Source organism: Amblyraja radiata, chromosome 6 (genome assembly GCF_010909765.2).
Source record: "Amblyraja radiata isolate CabotCenter1 chromosome 6, sAmbRad1.1.pri, whole genome shotgun sequence".
Classification (NCBI taxonomy): Eukaryota; Metazoa; Chordata; class Chondrichthyes; order Rajiformes; family Rajidae; genus Amblyraja; species Amblyraja radiata.
In genome coordinates, this window is record NC_045961.1 from 41,938,242 (window position 1) to 41,962,145 (window position 23,904).

Sequence of the window (23,904 nt, forward strand, 5' to 3'; positions counted from 1 at the left end):
CAGTCTTTATTCACCACATTAATCATTATAATGTGGTCAGATCATGAGATTTGAATGTATCCTGCATCAAATTTTATGGAAATAGTTAATCCCACAACATGATTCCTATAAATTTCCATTGGCATCCAATTTTGCATTCCCCCCAATCTCATAATATATTATATTTGTTATTTTGCTCCATTATACTTACTGTTACATGTGGCTTGCAGCAGCCGTTGGCTTTGTATTCATAAACCAACCTGATTTACATTTTAGACTTTATAAAGCACGGAAACATGCCCTACCATGCCGACCAGTGATTACCCCGTGCACTAGTACTATCCACAGGGACAATTTACAATTTTTTTAACCAAAGCCAAATAACGTACAAACATTTATGTCTTTGGAGTGTGGGAGGAAACCGGAGCACCCAGAGAAAACCCACGCAGTCCCAGGGAGAACATGCAAATTCGTACAGACAGGATCAAATCTGGGTCTCTGGCGCTATGAGGCAGCAACTCTATCACAGTGTGACCCTAAGACATTTATTCAATGCCTTTCCACTGCAAACCGAGTTCATCCTGCCATTTACAGTAGTTTTAGAGATACAGCATGGAAAGCAGCCCTTCGATCCTTGATTGTGCTGGTGGCCTAGCGAGGCAACGTGAAATGTAAATGGAGTCAATGAAAGGGTGGTTGGCTTGTGTGATGGTCTAGTTTGTGCCCACAATTATCTGCAATTTCATGAGGTCTTGGATGGAGCTGTTCCCAAACCAAGCTGTGATACATCCTGATAAGGTGCAATTGGACAGTTAACGCCTTGAGCCAGTGTCCTTCTTCAGAGTGAGAGATTTATTTACATGGCATAGGGATTCAGGATGAAATAGGAACACAATTTAAAGATTTTTCAGCCTTTCAATCAATTGTGTTTGTTTAAGTAATTGAGTATTAATTGAGTAATTACATTTATCAGTTAAAGTCAGTAAAGAAGTTGTATTTTTCAAATCCCTTCCTAATTTTGGCCCTTCCTATCTCTGCAACTTCATTCGGCTCTTTCAACATCCGACTGAAATTTTGTATGTCCTCCCTTCACTCACATGGAATTAACTACATATCTTGGGTGCTCTGGATTTCCTCATTCAGCACCTTCTCTAAAATTTACCTGTTTAAACATTTTAATATCTTGTAATTTGTTGCTGCAAAACATATGAGGAAATGTTTCCGTGTTAAAGATGTCAACTGCAAGGCCTGTTCCTGTGCTGTTCTATGGTCTGTGATCTATGCAATGTATTTAAAAATAGTTATTGTGGAATAGACATGTCTGGCATTTGGTTCATCTTTGTTTAGTTTAGTTTAGTTTAGAGATCCAACGTTGCAGCAGGCCTTTCGACCCACGGAGTCCACGCTGAGCAGCGATCCCTGTCACTAACACTATCCTACACATTAGGGACAATTTTTACATTTTTTACCAAGCCAATTATCCTACAAACCTGCACATCTTTGGAGTGTAGTGGGAAACTGGAGAAAACCCATGCAGGTCACGGGAAGAACATACAAACTCTGTATAGGCAGCAACCGTAGTCGGGATCAAACCCGGGTCCCTGGCACTGCAAGAACACTACTGCTGCACCACGGTGCCACCTTAGTGAAAAGAGAACAAATGTAGCAAGACCATTGTATTTGCATTTCTCAAACCTTCTTCAGACTCAAGGAGGGTGTGAAGAAGGATCCAACCCGAAACATCATCTATTCCTTTTCTCCAGAGAAGCTGCCTAACCCACTGAGATACTCCAGCATTGTTTGTCTATCTTCAGTGTAAACCAGCATCTGCAGTTCCTTCCTACACAGCAAAGATTAACTTTTCCTTAAGTGAATTTAGATATGAGCTGAATAAGCTGAAGCCAGTGCCTACAGAAGGAAGCAAGCCATTTATTCATAATACTATATCCTAAGTACTTGGGAAATCTTATAGGAAGTTAAAATCTCCATGCAGACCTAAGCATTGTTGACAGATGGTTCATACAAATGACAAAACAGAATAATATATTAAGCAAACTAGCATTCACTTTTAGGATCTAGATGGAAAGCAAGATCAAACCAATTAATCTTTCAAGATGAATTTGCTCAGTCTCTGCATCTTAGTGTAGAATGATGCCTGGTAAAATACTGCACAAATCTTAATAACATTATACGGAGCACTTAAAGGAGCCAAAATTGATCTTATTTAAAAAGAAGAAAAGAGTCGGTACTACACTGCTTTTAATAACATTTTTTTAATAACAAGCAAAAGTAGAGGATTACTTTTAAGTGGAGTCATTCATTTCACTAGACAATAAGCAATTAATTATTTTTTAGATGCCTCTTAGACTTGCATCTACTTCCCCCCTTAATAATTCACAACTCTTCAATCCTTTTGTATCACACCTATTTTTTCCATCTCTAGTCTTTGTTCAACCATCTGCCTATCCCCCCCCCCTCTCCTGTGTTCACCTATTACCTGCCATGCTTTGTCCTGCCCCTCCACTCTTCCAGCTTTCCCCCTAACCCCAACATGAAACATCACCTATCCATGTTTTCCAGGGATGCTGCCTGCTCTATTCAGTTACTCCAGCACTTTATGTCTTGTTTTTTTCATCTATCTTCTACTTCTGTAACACAGTGCCACTTTGTACATTATAAATCCCTTGTTGGTTATTGGCACCAAGCAGTGCTGAAGTATTTGATAGCCAGTTATTGGGATAAGTGCATCAGGCAGCCGGCACTGCCATGGTCTTTGAGCATTGATGGTGAAGGATAAATCTCCCTTATGCAGCCTCCCAAACTTGCACCACCGGTCATCCAGATCAAGTTCTCTGAATGTTGTATGCTTCAATGAAAGATAGACAAAAAATGCTGGAGAAACTCAACGGGTGAGGCAGCATCTCTGGAGAGAAGGAATAGGCGACGTTTCGGATCGAGACCCTTCTTCAGATTGATTTTTCAATGTTTCAATTAGATCACCTTTTATTCTTCTAAATTCAAGATTATTTAGGCACAGTTTACTTAATCCCCCCTCATAGGATAAACTTCCCCATCTTAGACAATGTTGGGAGCATTTGTTAGACTTTAGACTTTAGAGATACAGCGTGGAAACTTGACCTTCTGTCCTCCGAGTCTGCACCAACCACCGATCACCCCGTACACTAGCACTATCCAACACACTAGGGACAATTTACTACTTACAGAAGCCTACAAACTTACAAAGCTTACAATTAATCTACAAACCTGTACATCTTTGGAGTGTGGGAGGAAACCGGAGCACTTGGAGAAAACGCACGCAGTCACGGGGAGAACGTACAAACTGCGTACAGACAGCACCCGTAGTCACGATCGAACCCGCGTCTCTAGTGCTGTAAGGCAGCAACTCTACCACTGCATCACTGTGCAGCCCTGTGTAGCACTCCTTTTATTGGTGGTATATTCTTCCTTAAGTAAGGAAGATAGATCTGCCTATAATATTCCAGATATAGTCTCAGTAGGATCTTATATGTGTCCCTTTACATAAATTGTCATGCAATAAATGCCAGTGAATTCAATGACACTTTATTGTCACAAGTATAGTGAAATTCTTTATTTATGCATACAATACACCGAGTACGTAAGAGACGCCATGTATCTGGCGCTGACAAAGTTACAAAAGTACCCATCACAGTCCTGATGGACACTCCTCCCGCCCCCTCCACTGGATCTCTCTTTGTTCTCAGTGGCCCCCACCCCACTGGGTCCCCTTTGCTCTTGGCGTTGTCCCCACCCCAACACCCAACCAACCTCCCGCCATGTCCCACTTTGCTTATCACTACTGCTAGCTCGTCTAATTGATAGCTATACATGTTAATTTTAGCGACATATACAACTCTCACCAATGTTTACACAAGGAACAGCTTATGCTGGAATCTCTTACATAGAACACAAAGTGCTGGAGCAACTCAGTGGGGGATGCTACCTTACCCGTTGAGTTACTCCAACACTTTGTGTTCTTATCAATGTTTTCTGCCCCTTGCTGCTTCTTACACCTTGTTTTTCTGTGATCCTTTCAACTATCTTTTGCTATTTTTGGAGCAAAATTGTAAGCTTTCTCCTTCCAGCGACTAAGTTTTATTTGACAGCCATGACTGACCACTTGTTATACAGGTATATCCTTACCTTAAATTGCTTGTAACTTGTGTATTCATTCCTTAAAATGTAAAGTTATAGAGCCATAAAGTCATAGTGTCATGCAGCATGGAAACAGGCCCTTCGACCCAACTTGCCCATGCTGACCAACGTGCCTCATCAATACTAGTCCCACCTGCCACTTTCCTGCGGTTAGACACCGGGCCTCCCAATATTCAACGGGAGATGGATGAACAGATATGTAAGCAAATCAAACATCAGTATAAAATCAAAAGGACTATAGTGGTAGAGATTTCAGCTTTCCCAATAATAACTGCACCTAAGTAGAAACAAGGAACTGCAGATGCTAGTATATACCTAAGATAGACACAAAGTGCTGGAGTATCTCTGTGGGTCAAGCAGCTTCTCTGGAGTTAAAGGATGGGTGACGTTTCGGGCCGGGACTTTTCTTCAGACTGAGATCTTCTGCAGAAATGCTGGCTGACCCGCTGAGTTACTCCATCACCTTGTGTCTATCTCTAACTTGAGTTAAATTAGCGTGAGAGGCTTAAAGGGAATGGAATTTTGTGGTGCATCTAGATGATCTTTGGATGCAGTCTGTTGATAGTCCTACCAAGGTAGGAGCAATACTGAGGCAATGAAGTAGTTGAAGTATCTGTGTATGAACATTTTGGGGACAGTAATCATAATTCTATAGGTTCCAAACTAGTCATGGAAGAAGATGGTTGCCTGGAAATTAAAGCTCTGAATTATGGAAAGCCAATTTCAATATCGTAACCCAGGTCTTGAAGCTGTTTGCAAGTATGAATGAATGAATAATGAATGAATAATGAAGTATGTACACATACAAGGAATTTGCCTTTGTGCTCCGCTCGCAAGTAACAACACAACATACAGTAACAATTAAGAATGACACACAAAACATTAAACATTAATAATAAAGCATTACAGTCTAAACGTGTGAATGAAATAAAATACCAGAGCAAAATGAGGTTACAGACTTTTGGTTATTGAGTAGAGCTACTACTTGTGGAAAAAAGCTGTTTTTATGTCTGGCTGTGGTGGCTTTGACAGTCTGGAGTCACCTTCCAGAGGGAAGAGCTTCAAAGAGTTTATGGCCAGGGTGAGAGGGGTCAGGGACGATCTTACCCGCTCGCTTCCTGGCCCTTGCAGTTTACAGTTTGTCAATGAGGGGAAGGTTGCAGCCAACAACCTTCTCAGCTGATCAGACGATTTGCTGCAGCCTCCGGATGTCGTGCTTGGTGGAACATTAAACCATCCAACAATGGGGTGGACTGCTACAGTTATGAGGAGTGACTGGATACACGGGATTTGTTTTCTTGGAGTATTTAACGTTGCAGGGGGACCTTGTAGCGATACATATTATTATCAGGGACATAGATAGGGGAGATAATAAGAAAGCTCTTCCTATAGCAACAGTGTCAATAACCAGAGGACATAGGTTAGGGAAGGGATAAGAGAATTAGAGGGGATCTGAGGAATAGCCTTTCTCCCAGAGAGTAGTTGGAATCTGTCTGAGTGGGTGATGGAGGCAGGGACTCTCACAACGTTTAAGAGATGTCTGGATGAACACTTGAACTGCCAAAGCATGGAAGCCAATGAATTCAGTGCTGTCAATGGGATTAGTACAGATGAGTGCTTGATGGTCAGTCTGGATATGGCAGATTAGAGGTCCTCTTTCTGTGCTGTATTAATCTCTGGCTGTGATACATTGATGGATTTGTTTCCCACACTGTTCCTGCAAATTTGGTTTTCCCATTCCATACATGGATTAAAATGATTATTGTATTACCCTTATTACATACCATTCTACTTCACTGATTTCTGCTATGCTCTACAGAACCACCTCTGCCTATAGACAACTCGCACAAATGTTGCCTGCCCATTTCAATTTCTCGGCTCCGAACAAAATGATTCAACTTCATGATTTTTTTGATTTACGATCCTTTCTCTCAATGGATTTTATCCAAATTATTATTATCATAGCCCCCCATCTCCTTTTCCATTTTGGCCATTTCTTCAAAAAGTTATGTATCCTGGAATACTTAATTCTCAACCTTCGTCACCTTGTGACCATGTTTCTGTCATGGCTATTAAATTGTACCCATTTATCTCGACGTGCCATTAATTCATTTATCTTATTGCCATTTTTCCTTGCTCTGACTCTAATCAAAAGTATTCTCTTACACTTGGATCCCTGTTCTTTTCTAGCAGACTTTAGTAACTATATGTTTGTTTCTCAACGCAGCCCTATCACATTGTCATTCCTTTTCATCTTTCTATTTTCCTCTCATCAGTAACTTCATCTTCTCTTTTAATTTTACAACCCTAGTCATAGACTCATACAGCGTGGAAACAGGCCCACACCAACCAACATGACCCATCTACATTAGTCCCACTGCCCTGTATTTGGTCCATATCCCCTAAACCTATCCTATCCATACAGGGGCCGCGGAATGTTTTTGAAAGTGGGGGGGCTGAGTGATCACTGTTCACTGGTACCCAGTGAGGGAGCAGAGCGACCGAGCGGGGGGAGGGTGGCACAATTATTATTTTTTTGTTGTTGCTCGACCTCCAAAAACTGGGGAATAATACAGGCCATCCCCCAACTCAAAAAGTGGGGGGATATATCCCCCATCGACCCCCCCCCCCCCCCCCTCCCTCTCTCTCTCTCTCTCTTTCTCTCCCTTCCTCTCGGGCCGACTCCCTCTCTCTCTCTCTCTCTAGGCCAACCCTCTCTCTCAGGGCCGACTCACCCTCCCTCTCGGGGCCCACCCCCCCCCAGCGGCTAATCACAGCGCTTCATTCACTGCCCCATATCTCGACTGTGAACCGTGCTGTGATTGGCCATTGAGAGGAGGGGACAGAGGATTTTGGGGGGCAGTCAGTTACCGCCACGGCTGGTCATGGTTTTGCCGCGCTCACTGTGCGCTTGTTCTGAGATTCTGGATGTCAGAGGTCCTCAGACGAAGAGAAAAATACACGGCCAGATAATTTCGGGTTATGAAGCATGTCTCACCAAAAAAGTGGAGGGGCCATAGCCCCTCCCCCCCCCCCCCCCCCCCCCCCCCCCCCCGCAGCCCATGCCATATACCTGTCTACTTGTTTCTTAAACATTGCAATAGTACCTGCCTCAACTACCTCCTCTGGCAGCTCATTCCATAATTCCACCACCATTTGTATAAAAAAGTCATCCCCCTCAGGCTCCTATTAAATCTTTCCCCCCTCACCTTAAAACTATCTTCTCTAGTTCTTGATTACCCAACTCTGGGCAAGTGACACTTTGCATTTACCCAATCTATTCCTCTTACAATTTTGTACATTTCTATTAGATCGCCCCTCATCCTCCTGTGCTTCAAGGAATACCTAGCCTGCTCAACTGCTCCCTATAGCTCAGGCCCTCGAGTCCTGGCAACATCCTCGTAAATCTTCTTTCCACCCTTTCCAGATTGACAACCTCTTTCGAATAACATGGTGCCCAAAACTGAACACAATTCTCTAAATGTATCCAATGTCTTTTATAACTGTAACATGACCCACCCAACCTCTTTACTCAATATAGACACAAAATGCTGGAGTAACTCAGCGGGACAGGCAGCATCTCTGGATGGAACGAATGGGTGACGTTTCCAGTCGAGAACCTTCTTCAGGCTGCCCTGACTCTCATTCTGAAGAAGGGTCTCGACCCAAAATGTCACCCTTTCCTTCTCTCCAGAGATGCTGCCTGCCCCGCTGAGTTACTCCAACATTTTGTGTCTATCTTTGGTGAAACCAGCATCTGCAGTTCCTTCCTATGCTCTTTACTCAATACTCTGACTGATGAAGGCCACAATGTTTAGTTCACCAGGGTACTAGTCCCAGATCACTTCAAGCGATCCCCATCCCTGCAGACCAGCTCCTCTTTCCTTGAATGTTGTGCTAGTGCCCCATGGAGTGAGACAGATTTCTCCCTCTCCAACCTTTGAATCATACATTTAATTATCTGACCCTGTGGACCCAATGCCAATTTGCAAATGGCTCACAGAGGCAATTCAGAGATAATTATATTTGTACTTCATAGAGTCATACAGCACGGAAACAGGCCCAGCTCACCCATGCCGACCAAAGTGCCCCACTTACATTCGTACCATCTGCCCCCATGTGGGGCTCTAAACCTTTTTTATCCATGTACCTGACCAAATGTCTTTTAAATGTTGTTACAGCACCTGCCTCAACTACCTCCTCTGGCAGCTCATTCCATATACCCACCACCCACTGTGTGAAAAAGTTGCCCCACTGGTTCATACTAAATCATTGCCCACTCACCTTAAACCTATATCCTCTGGTTCTTGATTCCCCTAATCTGGGTAAAAGACTCTGTGCATCTATCCATTCTATTCCCCTCATAATCTTATACACCTCTACGAGATCACCCCTCGTCCTCCTGCTCTCCAAGGAATACAGTCCTAGCCTGCCCAACCTCTCCCTACAGCTCAAACCCTCGAGTCCTGGCAACATCCTCATAATCTTCTCTGCGCTCTTTCCAGCTTAACAATATTTCTCCTATAGTTTTGCTTTATAATTTAGTTTTATAATTTAACTGTTCATGGTTCACCAGCAGATTCTCCTTTATCCTTTCTTTATTGTGGTTCTCCAACATGATCTGTGGCATTTGGGTTTTTCCCCTGCCTCTCCATGTTCCTCTCCAGCCCAGAGGAGATGCCCTTAATGCTGGTACCAGGCAAATAACACTGTCTTCACCATGGAGAATAGTATCTCTGCTGCTAACTGCTCAATTTCCTCTCACTACTGCATTCTTTTTCATTCCCTCAACACCCCGAACATTCTGAGTTGGATGTTGAAAGTCATAAAATCTCATCCAGGGCATTGCAAAGATCAAACATGAGGAAGAGATATTCTTCTCATAAGATGGACACAAAGTGCTGGAGTAAATCAAGGAGTCAGTCAGCATCTCTGGAGGAAAAGGATGGGTGACGTTTCGACTCGGGATCCTTGTTCAGAATGAAAGTAAGGGAAGAAGGGTCCTGACACAAAACGTCACCAATCCTTTTTACTCCAGAGATGCTGCCTGACCCACTGCGTTACTCCAACACTTTGTATCCACCTATGGTATAAACCAGCATGTTCTTTGTTTCTATGTTTCGATATACTTCTCATATTTGGTTAGTCTGTTTGGCTGGCAGAGATTGTAAAGCTTGTGCCCTGCATTGTGTCTGACCTGCAAAGCCTTGCAGTTAACTACAAAATGGTATCATTCTGGCAGTCCCAGTGCTGATGTGAAAGGTGGTGTCATGGAGGTGGATGAGCAGGGCAAGGCACATTCGCATCTCGACAAACACTGTGTGACATGAAATTATACACACATTTGCCGAGAGCATGGGTCCTTAAGACCCGCGTTGCCTACCTGAACGCCAGGGTTAAAGATGCGTCCACATGCATCCCAACCAAAAGCCAGGAAAATAAAATGTACAACACACGGTCATATAGCTTAGATATACATTGCATAAATTACCAGCTTTAAGACAAGTCAGTGCTATTCTTTGTGATCCCTGTGCTTTTTTCACCCCCCGACCAGGAGATGAAACACAAATCTGCCAACCAGGCTGTAACTGTTGTATTTGAGATTGCTAGACTGCACGTAAGTGCAGTAAAAAGCGGAATCCAAGAAGTGGCAGCAAGCTTTAGCAGTAACAAGCTTAAAAGGAAAATAAAATCCTTTTTCTTGTTTCAAACCCTTGAGATCTCCTTCAGTTCACATCCTGATGACCCAGATTGAATGTGATTTCCCCAGAGTTTTAGCAGAGGCTGCACCCAGTCAGTTCTTATGCTATAAGGTCTTAAATTTAATTAATTACCTGCCCAGTACGTGCATTGACTTTTAATTTACAGTTTAAATCAGCAACCGATTTGCATCAGGTGTTTGCATCAACCTAATATGAATATCCTGTTTCACAGCCTCAAATAAAACTGAGGCGAAGAGGTGGGAGTTCTTAAATTTCAAAGACCAGTTTCATTAATAATTCACTGCTTTTATGTCTGCAATTGCTACAATCATAGTGCAAAAGCACAACAACTGTGTGTTTCAGCACAATATGATTCAGGTATTAAACCATCACCGCTGTGCCTTATTTACTCATCCTCCTCCACTTCTCTGTGGCCTTCGAACAAATCAATGGAGTGCTGTTGAATATTTGCAACACGCTGCAATGTTGCACAGTTGTGTACGTTCCCTATTGCTTTGTTCCCTTCAGGAAATGCAACACTCAATGGTAAGCAGAACTCAAAGTGCTGGAGCAACTCAGCGAGTCAGGGAGTTTATCTGGGGGACATGGATAGATTACTTTTCAGGCCGGGACCCTTCTACAGACTGATTGTAGTAGGGTTGGAGAAAGCTACAAAAGAGGTGGGGATGGGACATAGCCTGGCAAGTGACAGGTGGAATAAAAAGAAACTGCAGATGCTGGTTTATACCAAAGATAGACACAAAATGCTGGAGTAATTCAGCGGGTCAGGCAGCATCTCTGGAGAAGATGGATAGGTGATCTTTTGGGTTAAATGATAGGTGGATGCAGATGGTGGAGGGGGGGAGGGTTGATTGGCAGAAGGGTGAACAAAAGCTAGAGCTGAAAAGGGTGACAAAGCAGACGAAAGAAGTGAAGGAGACAAAGGGGTGTCAGCTATGGAGAGAAGAGAAGTGAAATATAAAGCCAGAGAGAGGGATATAGATGGAAGAGGGAGGGTGGGGGGAGTGAGAAGGGGAGTGGGACAGTGGGAGAAATGGATTAACAATGGAAGGATAGGAAAGAAAGGGAGATAAAGAGGGTGTTGCCTAAAATTGGAGAATTCAATGTTCATACAGTTATGTTATGAGCTGCCCAAACAGAATACGAAGAGCTGTGCCTTCAGAGTTATTGTTTACTCTTGCTCCACTTTTCCCCCATAAAACTCTCCCAAATGATGTCTGCAGTAGAATAGTAAAACAAAATTCAACCCCAATGAGAATTTTATCCTCACTAATTTGCAAATTTACAATGTTTATTTGCTGACAACACAATCAGCTTTTCCTATTCCTCCCGCCCATCTTAACCTGCTGCCTAATGAGCCGATATTCATTCTGCATTCTTTGTCATCACTGAGATCTGTAACCTTCTACAAGCTCAGATACAAACTCACATATGCCTAGAATGTCTTTGTGGGAGAGGCCGATGTCATGTTAACCCTGCAAGATCAGCTGCAAGATTATCCAATGGTTCGAGGGTTCTTTTATTATCTCGTGCATCGAGGTGCAGTGAAATATTTCTTGGCATACAGTTCAGTAAATTATTATTGTACATAATCACAGTCCCAAATGCAATACAAAGTGTACCGATATAGCCCACTGAGACTATATACGAGTCACCAGTTTTGGCGCCATTTTCAAAGTGCAATATGTTTCTTTACTTCCAGAAATGGGCGGCACAGTGATGCAGCGGTATAGCAAACCATCATCCCCCTCCTGTGCTGCTACTGCCTATCTCCCAATCACACCACACAAACTGTGTCTCACTACTGCAATAGGGAATACCCAAACTCCACACTCATTCCACACTACGCAATGTTTAAGAAACATAGAAACATAGAAACATAGAAAATAGGTGCAGGAGGAGGCCATTCGGCCTTTCGAGCCAGCACCGCCATTCATTGTGACCATGGCTGATCGTCCACTATCAATAACCCGTGCCTGCCTTCTCCCCATATCCCTTGACTCCACTAGCCCCTAGAGCTCTGTCTAACTCTCTCTTAAATCCATCCAGTGACATGGCCTCCACTGCCCTCTGTGGCAGGGAATTCCATAAATTCACAACTCTCTGGGTGAAAAAGTTTTTTCTCACCTCAGTCTTAAATGACCTCCCCTTTATTCTAAGACTGTGGCCCCTGGTTCTGGACTCGCCCAACATTGGGAACATTTTTCCTGCACCTAACTTGTCCAGTCCTTTTATAATTTTATATGTTTCTATAAAAATACCCCCTCATCCTTCTAAACTCCAGTGAATACAAGCCCAGTCTTTTCAATCTTTCCTCATATGACAGTCCCGCCATCCCAGGGATCAATCTCGTGAACCTACGCTGCACTGCCTCAATCACAAGGATGTCCTTCCTCAAATTAGGAGACCAAAACTGTACACAATACTCTAGATGTGGTCTCACCAGAGCCCTATACTACTGAAGAAGAACCTCTTTACTCCTATACTGAAATCCTCTTGTTATGAATGTTCAGACAGGTACATGGATAGGACAGATTTAGAGGGTTATTTGGCCAAATGCAGGCAGATGGGACTAGTGTAGATAGGACATGGTGGTCGGTGTGGGCAAGTTGGGCTGAAGGGCCAGTTTCCACATTGTATGACTTTGTGACTCTTATGCCCCTGTCCCACTTAGGAAACCTGAACGGAAACCTCTGGAGACATTGCGCCCCACCCAAGGTTTCCGTCCGGTTCCCGGAGGTTGCAGGTGGTTGCCGGAGGTTGCAAGTAGTGGAAGCAGGTAGGGAGACTGACAAAAACCTCCGGGAACCGCACGGAAACCTTGAGTGGGGCGCAAAGTCTCCAGGGGCATAAGGCAACAGGTATTAAACTGTATTTCCTTCAGTACATGGGGGCATGCAGAGTGCCACAAGGACGTCTGCAATCAAATTCTCCAAAGCACCGGAATTCAGCAACCATACTTAATGAGACCTAATGGCTCTCTGCCAGACACCCTTGTCTATATTTATAAAGGATAGTCATGGCCTCCTGAATCTTCACCAGCCTGACCAAGTCCCCATCTTCCCTGGGAAAAAACACTTGAACCCTATCATCATTACCTCATCCATTTATTCAGTAACAACGTTGCTTCTTCGCAAGCTTTGAGAATTTGCAATAGATCAATAGGAGATGCCACTCTGAATCTGGTGTTGTAGGTTTCATTGCAGCAATTGACTCCATTTGCATCATGTTGCCTTGGAAAAGCAGCCAACTTAATCAAAGACATCCCACCTTGGTTATTCCATCTTCTCCCTGCTCCTGTCTGGCAGAGACAGAAGATACAGAAGCTTGAAAGTACACACCACCAGACTGAGGAACAGCTTCTTCCCCTCCATTATCAGGTTTCTGAACAGTCCTTCCATAAGCTGAGGTATTGTTCAATTTACTTCTACCCCATTGAGTATATTGCACTTTGTCTATGGAACTGATGTGCTGCACTGCTGAGAACTATATTCTGCACTCGAAATCTTCCTCTCTACTCTATCTATTATTTAGTCACCAAATGGGCTTCTTTCATTCAGTGTCCTTAATATCTTAGTAGAATAATGTAGCGTATTTTAGTTTAGTTTAAAGAAACAGCATGGAAACAGACCCTTCAGCCCACCATGTCCGCACCAACCAGCTATCACCCATTCACCCTAGTTCTATCCTACACCACAGACAAATAACCAAAGCCAATTAACGTACAAACCTGCACGTTTTGGAATGTGGGTGGAAACCGGAGCACCCGAAGAAAGCCCACATGGTCACAGGGAGAACATACAGACTCCATACATTCTCCACTAAAATGCAATAGAATGGAAGTTTATGGTTGGTGAAGTATTTCACCCACTGGTGTAAGGTGGGTTAGCTCTCTTATCTCCATGACTTTTTAAATCTACTAACTGTGGCTGAGCTCTCTTTACCACACACAGTGATATCTCCAGTCTTCATAGGAAAGCCATGTTAATCAGACCTGGAACTGACTACTGGCCAACTATAATTGCACAATGTTTTATTGCACCCCAGGAAGGTTTTACATTGAGAAGAATTATTGCTACTCTTTATGTACAGAACTTTAACAGGCTGTTGGACATACAAGGCTTCTTCTTTTACAGCACATAATTAAAGGCAATATAGCCTTTAAACTTAGGCAGTGAAACAGAATGAGCTAATGATCTGAGCTAAGCCTTGTATTCAGTACGAAGTGAAGGTGATTAGTTTCTGTACTTGTCTGTATATCAGTTCAAAGTTTTATCAGAGTAAATGAGAGCAAAATTTGTATCGGATACAATTATCTTTTGCAGAATATTCATTTCAATACGTGGTCATCAGAATTTTAAACCCAAACTGTTTCTAAACAGAAAAAGCGTCATGGTGAAATTTCCAAAATACACTAATTGACCAGCATACTAATTAATACAAATTGCATCTTTAGACTTTAAACTTTTAGAGATACAGTGCGGAAACAGGCCCTTCGGCCCACCGAGTCCGCACCAACCGGTGATACCCCATACACTAGCACTAGCCTACACACTAGGGACAATTTACAATTTTACCAAAGCCAATTAACCTACAAGCCTGTGCGTCTTTGGTATGTGCACGGAAACCGAAGTACCTGGAGAAAACCCACGCGGTCACAGGGAGAATGTACAAAATCCATTCAGACAGTAGCCGTAGTCAGGATCGAACCCGGGTCTCTGGTGCTGTAAGGCAGCAACTCTCCTACTGCACCGCTATGCTGCATCCTTGGAAGGATTTAAAATTAAAGAAACATCTCTGACCTTTCTGTAAAAAGGTTCCAGACACAGGTAGACACACTGAAGATTGTGAATTTGTTTATGGGTGAAATGAAAAAGTAGTTACTAATTTAGATATACTTAGTTTTTCATTTCACCCATAAACTAATTCACAATCATCAACATCCCGACAACATGCAGGTTTCTAGGTTAATTGAACAATAGTTTAATTAATGGTCCGGCAAGAATTTGATGGGCCTGTTTCCATGCTGCATCTAGCCCTCGGGTTCTTGACGTTTGGTTTAGTCGGGCAACACCTAATCACGCTATTCCTGGATTGTTGCTAAAAATAAATCAAACTATATATCAAACCTCGGTTGAATGTGACTAAAGAACTTGAAGAATTTATATTAAGTAGAGTGGAAGGATAGTCAAAAAGGTAAACAATGGCTAGCATTCAACTGTTTCACTTTGAAGCACTTTGAGTTAGCACTTTGTACTTGGGCTGTCAATTATGAGTTCCTCTTGTTGGTAGCATAACCTATTTTATGGTGTGTATCATCTAAGCATAGGACTAAGCATTAGTGCAGTATGGTGGCAGCAGACTGCCTTTCAGTGCCAGAGACCCAGGTTCAATCCTGACTATGGGTGCTGTTTGTATGGAGTTTGTACGTTGTCCCAGTGACCAGCATGGGTTTTCACCGGGAGCTCTGGTTTCCTCCCATATTCCAAAGACGTAAAGTTCGGAAAGATTGAAAGGGTAACACTTGGAGGAGCTTTTCTGTTGATTGCACTATTTCATTTGTAAAATAATATTGGGATGCCGAACATATCTTCAGCTGAGGCATCAGCTGACAATATCTTTAAAGTGCACTCTATCCAGTAACATTCTTTGGTGTTGTCTTTGTGGAATTTATATGTTTTGCGTTTGGGTTTCCTCTGGGTGTTGCATTTCCTCCCACACGTCAAAGATGTGCTGGCTGGTGAATTAAATGGCTGCTGTAAACTATCTCTGGTGCTGGTGGGTGGTAAGAGAATTGGGAGAAGTTGATGGCCGCTTGATAGAGGCTAGGTTTCTAGGCAGTAATTGGAGAATGAAATTGCTGTGGGGGCTGGCTAAATGGGTTGAATGGCCGGCTGTGTCTTGAGAAAATGTGAGAAAGGGTGGTTTGAGTCCTTTGCATGAAATAGAATGCTAATGTCCTTTGCCTGGATCTAACCTGCACTCTGCATTTTGTATCTTCCCCTTTGTATCTTCCCCTATTGTACTTGAGTTTGCCTTGATCATACTTATGTATAATATTTTCTGATTTGATTGGATGCCGTGTAAAATAAAACTTTCCACTATACCTCAGTACATGTGACAATAATAAACCTAATTTAGTTTGGTTTTTTTAGTTTAGAGATACAGCATGGAAACAGCCCTTCAGCCCAAGTCCATGCCGACCAGCGATTTCCACACACTAACACTATCCTACAAGCTAACAATTGGCACAATTTACAATTTTACCAAAGCCAATTAACCTACAAACCTGTACGTCTTTGGAGCGTGGGAGCACCCGGAGAAAACCCATGCAGGTTACAGGGAGAAAGTACAAAATCCGTACAGACAGCGCCCATGGTCAGGATCGAACCCGGGTTTCTGGCACTGTAAGGCAACATCTCTACCACTGCGCCACTGTGCTGCCCCTAATCCTGAACCTTAATAGGATCAAGGGGCTGAATGGCCTACTTTCCCTTTGATTTTATATACCATCCTAATATCTTATATTGAGTCTTTTCTCAGAAAAAGGCATATAAAATGGCTACCTATTTTCACTCCATGTCTCTTCCACAGCCCAGGTTTCTATCTCATCAGCTTCAATTTCACAGACATGAGCTTGGCTAAGGCCCTTAGTTTAATTTCTTTCTTTGGGAATATTCCTCTTTTTGCCAATTTTGTCCCAACGTAAACCTTGTGGACACTAGTTCTTTCAGTTGATAGGGAAAAGCAATTAAAACAAGAACTTCTTGGTTATTCCTCCAAATGCTGCTGTCTATTAATCAATCAACAGAAGGTACATCTTGCAGTGAACCATTCTTTCTAGTGACTGAACTGAGAATGGTTAAAACACAATCACAAATGAGTCTTAAATTAAGATTTGTATGCAATGGTTTGTTAAAGTTGCCTTTGGGACATTCATTGAGAGTCTTACATTTCCACCTGAATTTTAAGCTACTGTGCCTTATTTATCTTTTGAGCATTCTATGATAGTTAATCAAAAGTCCTCAATGAAAACTAGCTCAATTCCTGCGTGACAGATAGATGATAGACACAAAATGCTGGAGTAACTCAGCGGATCAGGCAGCATCTATGGAGAAAAGGAATATGCGACGTTTTGGGTCGAGACCCTTCATCAGACTGAGAGTCAGGGAGAGGGAAACTAAAGGCATGAGAAGGTACATATTGTTGGGTAGATAATATTGATTGAAAGTTAAAGAAAAAAGTAAGCAGCAGTTTTGAGCCAAAGATTTAGTCTCACCCAAGCTTGTCCACTTTTATTTTCTTGTCTTTCTTAGATTTGTATTCATATTAATCGGTACCTAGCACTGTACCATGATAAGGGATTTTTTTTTGCATATTTGTATGCAGTTACTACTCATGCATGGAATTTACTCAGCTTGCTCGACTATCCATGAGTGCTCATTTCCTTTGAAGTGTGAATTCATTGATATAAAATGTGTAAAGCTACAAAACAAACTACAAAGCAATGGAACATCAGTACAAAACCAATTTTTTACTTGAATAAGCAGCAAACTGTTCATTATGTGTCCCATCGTGTCTCACGAGAAGTAAATATTTGTAAAGGCTTTGTGTAACAATTGGATACAAGTAAATATGGGCTACCATGCTTTTAATGAAAACCATTTAATGAGTAATAATAAAAAAACAGAATACATCAAACAACTGTAAACAAACACTGCCACAATAATTGTGAGCTCAGATACACATCGCTGAATATGCAGAATGACTTTGATATCACAATTTTATCGTTATTTTACAAATAACAAGTGACTTGCTAAACTAGTTCCCTTTGGTGATCTTCGAGACATACATTAACAATCTAAGTATCAATAACTAAAATGACGATGCTTATACTCCAGAATTAATTCCTACAAATAACATCTGAGTGTTGATCTCAGCTAACAAAGCCCTAAGAATATTTGATGATGTACAAGCATGCACAAGTATTGAGAATTATTTAAACAAACAATGCAATCCTTACTTTTCAATTAGATTTCTGTTTTGTGAATCAATGAGCTGTCTTTCATTTTATATTTGATCCTGCTTCAAGGTCTCTCGAACATGTTGTTGTGATTGGTTACTGGCATTGTAAATGTTTGAAGATACTCTGATCAGTGAAGTGTCTGTATACTAAATGAGGCATATCAGAAACTCACAGATATCGGAACGTGATTTAGTCTAGTTTTGAGATGCAACATAGAAATAGACCCGTGCGAGAAGGAACTGCAGAAGCTGGTTAATACCGAAGACAGACATAAAATGCTGGAGTAACTCAATGGGTCAGGCAGCATCTCTGGAGAAAAGAAAAAGGTGATGTTTTGAGTCATGTTCATAAGTTATAGGAGTAGAATTAGGCTATTTGGCCCATCGAGTCCACTCTGCCATTCACTCATGACTGATCTCTGCCTCCTAATCCCATTTTCCTGTCTTCTCCCCATAACCCTTGACACCTGTTCTAATCAAGAATTTATCTATCTCTGCCTTAAAAATATCCACTGACTTGGCCTCCACAGCTCTCTGTGGCAATGAGTTCCGCAGATTAACTACCCTCTGACAAAAGAAGTTCCTCCTCACCTCCTTTCTAAAAGAGAGACCTTTAATTCTGAGGCTATGACCTCTGGTCCTACACTCTCCCACCAGTGGAAACATCCTTTCCACATCCACTCTATTCAGGCCTTTCACTATTCTGTAAGTTCCAATGAGGTCCCCCCTCAACCTTCTAAACTCCAGTGAGTAGAGGCCCAGTGCTGTCAAAAGCTCATCATATGCTAACCCACTCATTCCTGGAATCATTCTTGTAAACCACCTCTGGACCTTTCTTCCTATCACAGAGGGCGAGCAGTGAGAGAGGGTGTTATAGAACTCCCATCGGAGAGAAGAGGAGAAATTTTTTAAGTAGGCATACCATGGAATTTTGCAGATGAGCAGACAAAATAGGTGGGAAGGAACTGCAGATGCTGATTTATACCGGACATTCACAAAATGCTGATGTAACTCAGCGGGTCAGGCAGCATCTCTGGAGAAAAGGAATAGGTGACATTTCAGGTTGGAACACTTCTTCCCTGCAGATGCTTGTTTTGTACTGAAGATAAACAAAAAATGCTGGAGTAAAGGATTTGTGTATAGGAGCAGGGAGGTTCTACTGCAGTTGTACAGTGGTCTCCTGAGACCACACCAGGAGTATTGCGTACAATTTTGGTCTCCTAATCTGAGGAAAGACATTCTTGCCATAGAGGGAGTACAGAGAAGGTTCACCAGACTGATTCCTGGGATGTCAGGACTTTCATATGAAGAAAGACTGGATAGACTCGGCTTGTACTCGCTAGAATTTAGAAGATTGAGGGGGGATCTTATAGAAACTTACAAAATTCTTAAGGGGTTGAACAGGCTAGATGCAGGAAGATTGTTCCCGATGTTGGGGAAGTCCAGAACAAGGGGTCACAGTTTAAGGATAAGGGGGAAATCTTTTAGGACCGAGATGAGGAAAACATTTTTCACACAGAGAGTGGTGAATCTCTGGAATTCTCTGCCACAGAAGGTAGTTGAGGCCAGTTCATTGGCTATATTTAAGAGGGAGTTAGATGTGGCCTTTGTGGCTAAAGGGATCAGGGGGTATGGAGAGAAGGCAGGTACAGGATACTGAGTTGGATGATCAGCCATGATCATATTGAATGGCGGTGCAGGCTCGAAGGGCCGAATGGCCTACTCCTGCACCTATTTTCTATGTTTCTATGTTTCTATGTAACTCCGCTGGTCAGGCAGCATCTCTTGCAGATGCTGGATGAGAAGAAAGGTTCTGACCCGAAACGGCACCTATTCCTTTTCTCCAGAGATGCTGCCCGACCTGCTGAGTTACTCCAGTATTTTGCGTCTATCTACGATGGAAACAGGCCTATCGGCCCAACGAGTCCATTGATCACCCATTCACACTAGTTCAATGTATCTCATTTTCTCATCCACTCCCTACATTGTAGGTAAAGAGTTCTGTTCAAGGATTGCTAACATCCACCATGAAAAAGACTACATTTTTATCCAGGTTCAGATCATGAAATAATTCATTTGCATTGCCAAAGACTTAAAGCTCACAAATAATGTTATTGAAAGTTTAGTACCATTTTACCCTAAAGACATTTTCAGCACATAAAAACAATGCTCTATTATTTACATCTTATTAAGAAACCAGTCTTCAGTCACAATTTTCTATAATTAGACCTTGGTAGTAGTTCAATGCATTTGAAACCCAGAAGCAGTAAAAGTGTCAAACACGCAGTGCAGGAAATAAAAATTGATTTTATGTTCAGAAAAAAAAATCTAAACTACGATTATTTGTTCAGTAATTTTTAAATGGTTTCACCACAGTGCATTTCATCTTGAAGCACATTTAAAACTCATATTCTTATCTGTATTCATTGGTAACAACTGTACACTTTAAACTTCAAATTCCGCTTGAGAGTTATTTCCTTTGCATTGCACGGTAACAGGATTAAAATTGAGTTGTGCAGTTGGAGTCACATTTCCTGCTATGTCGGCGTGTAAAATATTTGAACGCATTTGAGGTTGTCTCCCACTAAATATAATCGCAGAACATCACCCACTTTATCACTTCCTATGAGAGAAGCAGACAAATTATGCTTTCCCTCTATCAGATATGCCCACTAGTTGTGATATGTGACCGCTGTGTGGCCTCTTAATCAGCAGGATAAGTAAAACAAACACAATCTATAATTAATATAGAATTATCTTTGTGTAGGAAGCAACTGCAGATGCTGGTTGACACCGAAGATAGACACAAAAGGCTGGAGTAACTCAACGGTTAGCATCTCTGGAGAAAAGGAATAGGTGACGTTTCAGGTCGAGAACCTTCTTCAGAATTATCATTATTAGTTCTAAAATTGAGTTAATTCAATGCCAATTGTTCAGTGTAGTGTCCAAAGAACCAGCACTGAGTTGGTTTCTGTCAAGTGCGTTCTATTTAAATAATCTACCTGTTTGAAGGGAATTGACTGTTACTGGAAGGTAATAGCTGAAAACCTGGCACTGCATTTTTGAATAATTTAAATCTTAAAATAAATATTTATATTTATATTAGACCAGCCTACCTCAAATGATTATCTGGAATTATTATATAATGTTCATAAGCAGGAATCTCTCCCATCCAGTCTAATCTTTTTTAATTGAAAAATAATCAACATTCCTAAAATTAGAATAGCTTCGGACATGAAATGCATGGGAAATGAACATTGTATATTACGTTCAGAATGGCCTCATTGTTTATTTGCAACCAGTAATATAATGTGACTGAATTACAAGAATTTGGCTCAAGTGTTAATCTGACAGCTACAAAGAGCTCCTTGCTGGCAGAATCACTTTCGCTATCATATTAGTTGCCTCCTCTATTAAAGCAACGTGGTCGATAATTGGAATGCTTTTATGTCTAGTGGTTCTGACGAGACTCTCTTTGGGTCACGTACGGACGGTCGCTCAACGCACAGCTGAACAGTCGCAAATAATTTAAGCTGTGAGCATATTGTTCTTTCTTGTATTATGGGACAAGGACAGTTCAAGGGAAGCCATAGCCTTCTCCTGACTACCTGCTGATGTGTGGTGAAATAGGATGGCTATGACACTGTGCGTTGCATACAATTAGATGTATTTTACACAGAAATGTCAGTCCAGAGGCAAGTTTCCACATGGCCGTTCTTTATGATCTTTATGTAAGATGAACTCGCAGATTGAAGTGGTGCAGCTGAACTTCCTGAGGATGGGAAAGCAGTCTGTAGCACATCCAAGCTACAGGTTTCTCATACACTGTGCCTCATGCTGGGTTTTTATAGCTCCTTTCAAAAAGCCTGTTTCAAAGAGGTTTGTGCTAGACTGGGCATGCAGTTTAGCTCTGCAGATATTGTCGCTACTGATTCAGTGGAATGCAATTAGGAAACCTAAATTAAGTGGTAATGGAGAACCAGCTCTCGAAACTGGGGTTGCCATGGCAACCACTGCTTACAATACAGCCTCCAGTAGTTTCTCACTTTATCTGCAAAATGCACAATTGAGCTTTGAAACAGCTCAGTGCGAAAAAGTGTACTCTATACAGATGTTTGGTCAGAGTTTTTCATCGTTTTTAAAAAAAACGCGAATCATCAAATATAATCTCCTTATTTCCACAATTATTTTAAATTGCCTAATTTTATAAAGCAGGGAAGGTGAGAAAAAAATCCTTTGGAATTGTTTTTTAACATCAGATACTGTAGCACAAAATAAAATTGCCACATTGGTCAGTTGTGAATGACCATGAATGCAGATCAGTTCCTTATCCACATAGTTCAAATATTGTTGTTTATTTTTCAGTTCCAGATTTTTTGGGGGGAAATAGTTTGTTCAATTTTAAATAAATTATTCTCAACCATTTATTGTTCAAATTTACTTACGAGCAGAACAGTAGATGATTTACCAAAACATGATGGAGATGCATTATTAAATATGTTTGATATTCCACGAGAATATGGCTTGTCTTACTTTAAGTTGTGTGGGCGTCTGTGTAAGTAACAGGGCCAACAAAGAAGGATTTACTTTAGACTTTAGAGATTCACCACAGAAACAGACACTTCAGCCCACCGAGTCTGCACTGACCAGCGATCACCACATACAGTAGCACTATTCTATGCACTGGGGACAATTTACAATAATTTTTAACAAAGGCAATTAAGCTACAAACCTGTATGTCTTTGGAGTGTGGGACGAAACCGGAGGACCCAAAGAAAACCCACACGGTCACAGGGCGAACGTACAAACTCCGTACAGAAAGCACCTCTAGTCAGGATTGAACCTGGGTCTCTGGCACTATAAGGAAGCAACTCTACCATTGCGCCACTGTGCCACCCTGTATGTTATATGTGGATTACATATAACATAGCTGTTACCTGGTATGCTTTACTAAATTATGGTCAAACAGAATGTTTGGCAGATAAATTGGTGGCAACTGGCTGTATTTTGTATTTTACATTGAAGAAGTTCTAAAAATAGGTCAATTGCACATATGAACAGAACATTGTCACCGTATTAAAGGTACACAAAATTGCTGGGGAAACTCAGCGGGTGCAGCAGCATCTATGGAGCGAAGGAAATAGGCGACGTTTCGGGCCGAAACCCTTCTTCATTGTCACCGTATTAAACAGGTTCAATACAATGGGCATATTTATCTTAAATGGGATCATCTGGAAATGTTAATGGTAACTATTTAAGAATCTTATGCAGACCTGATTTTGCATAATAGCCATTAAAGGCACCCTTCAGAGGTCAATGTCGGAAGGACGCCAAATCTTTGAAAAGGTTAAGCAGCTCCTTTTATAATTGCTGCAAAAACAGTTCAAAATTTCAACAAAATCCTTGCAATATGTAATCATACTATATGACCCATACATTGTATGACTTTACAGTTACAGCGTGGAAACAGGCCCTTCAGCCCACCAAATATGCGCCGACCAGCAATCACCCCGTACACTAACACTATCCTATACACTTGCGTTATGGAGAGGGAGCATTGCTCCCTCTCCCTAATGGGAAAAAATGTGGTCATCAGGTGTGAGGTGCTCTTGGGGCTGTGGTACTTGGCGCAAGTGTGGCCTGTCCCTCCCTCCTATGCCACAGGGATCACCCGGGCCATCTTCCAATTCATCTGGGGGTCGAGGATGGACCGGGTGCGACGGGCCACAATGCACAAGTCGGCAGACACCGGGGGTAAAAGCATGTCCAACGTCGCCCTCACTCTTCGTGTGTGGCTGCATCAGGCAGAGCGTAGAGCCAAGGCACGTGGGCACCAAGTGTCACTACCTGCTGAGGTTCTACCTGTCCCCGGTGTTGCGAAGGATGGGCCTGGAGCAGCTGCCATGCAATGTGTCAGTCAGCTGGACATTGCCACACCATCTGTCATTCATGGAAAGGTTCTTCCGGACCAACACCTTTGATC

The 23,904-nt window shown here is 42.0% G+C and overlaps 1 protein-coding gene across 1 annotated transcript in view; it reads left to right on the forward strand.

Moving 5' to 3' along the window:
• The window catches only part of LOC116974287 (PC3-like endoprotease variant B), a 699,630-nt gene that overhangs the window by 574,022 nt on the left and 101,704 nt on the right, over window positions 1-23,904 (forward strand). The gene's annotated exons all lie outside the window — the stretch shown is intronic.